Below are 1582 nucleotides of genomic sequence, written 5' to 3' on the forward strand. Positions count from 1 at the left end.
TTGAGGCCTGGCCAAAAGGGCTGTCCAGGCCAAAATTTCACGCCAGGCCAAAAGGCCAGGTCAAAAGACAAGGCCAGGACAAAAGGCAAGTACAAAAGGCAAGGCCAGGCCAAAAGGCAAGACCAGGCTAGGCTAGGTGAAAAGGGCAGGCCAGACCAAAAGATGAGGCCAGGACAAAAAGCCAGGCCAAAAGGCCAGGACAGGCCAAGAGGCCAGGACAGGCCAAAAGGCCAGGCCACCACAAAAGCCCAGGCCAAAAGGCAAGGCAAGGCCAAAAGACCAGGCCAGGCTGAAAGGCAAGGCCGAAAGGCCAGGCCAAAAGGCAAGGCAAGACCAGGTGCAGACAAAAGGCCAGCCCAGGCCAAAAGGCAAGGCCAAAGGCAAGGCCAGGCCAAAAGGTGAGGCCAGGCCAAAGTCCAGCCTAGGCCAGAAGGCCAGGCCAGGCCAAAAGGCAAGGCCAGGCCAAAAGGCAAGCCCAGGGCAGGCCAAAAGGTAAGGGCAGGCCAAAAGGCCAGGCCAAAAGGCAAGGCAAGGCTAGGAGAGGCTAAAAGCCCAAGTCAAAAGACAAGGTGAGGGCAAAAGGCAAGGCTAAAACACAAGACAAGGAGAAAAGGCAAGGCCAGGCTAGACCAGACTAAAAGGCAAGCCCAGGTTAAAAGGCCAAAAAGATGAGGCCAGGCCAAAAGGCCAGGCCAAAAAACCAGGAGAGGCCAAAAGTCCAGGCCAGGCCCACATGCCAGACCAGGACAGATCAGGCCAAAAGGCAAGGCAAGGCCAGGCCAAGGCAAAAGACAAGGCTAAAAGGACACTCCATGCCAAAAGGTCAGGCCATGCCAATAGGCCAGGCCAGGCCAAAAGTCCAGGTCAGGACAAAAGGAGAGTCCAGACCAGGTCAGGCCAAGAGATAATGCAAGGGCAGGCCAAGAGGCCAGGCCAGGCCAAAAGGCAAGGCCAGTCCAGACCAGGACAAAAGTTCAGGCCAGGCCGAAAGGCCAGGTCAAAAGGCAAGATCAGGCCAAAAGGCCAGGGAAAGTCAGCTAGGCCAAAAGTCCAGGCCAGGCCAAAGGCAAGGCCAGGACAAGTCAAGAGGCCAGGCCAGGCCAAAAGGTAAGGCCAGGACAAAAGTCCATGCCAGGCCAAAAGGGCAGGTCAAAGGGCAAGGCCAGGCCGAAAGGCCAGGCCAAATGGTGAGGCCAGGCCAATAGTCCAGTCCAGGCCAAAAGGCCAGGCCAGGCCAAAACGCCAGACCAAATGGTCAGGCCCAGCCAAAAGGTCAGGCCCGGCCAAAAGGCCCAGACCAAAAGGCATGACGAAGCCAGGCAAGGCCTAAAGGATAGGCCAGGGTAAAAGGCTAGGACAAAAGACCAGGCCAGACAAAAAAGCCAGGCCAAAGGCCAGGACAGGTCAAAAGGCCAGGACAAAAGCCCAGGCCAGAGTGAAAGGCTAGGACAAAAGATCAGGCCAGGCCAAAAGGTAAAGCCAGGCCGGACCAGGCCAAAAGACAAGACCAAGGCAAAAGTTCAGACCAGGTTAAAAGGCCAGGCCAAAAGGCAAGGACATGCCAAACCAGACCACAAGGCCA

This window comes from Cebus imitator, unplaced genomic scaffold (genome assembly GCF_001604975.1).
Source record: "Cebus imitator isolate Cc_AM_T3 unplaced genomic scaffold, Cebus_imitator-1.0 Scaffold1344, whole genome shotgun sequence".
In the NCBI taxonomy this organism is placed as follows: Eukaryota; Metazoa; Chordata; class Mammalia; order Primates; family Cebidae; genus Cebus; species Cebus imitator.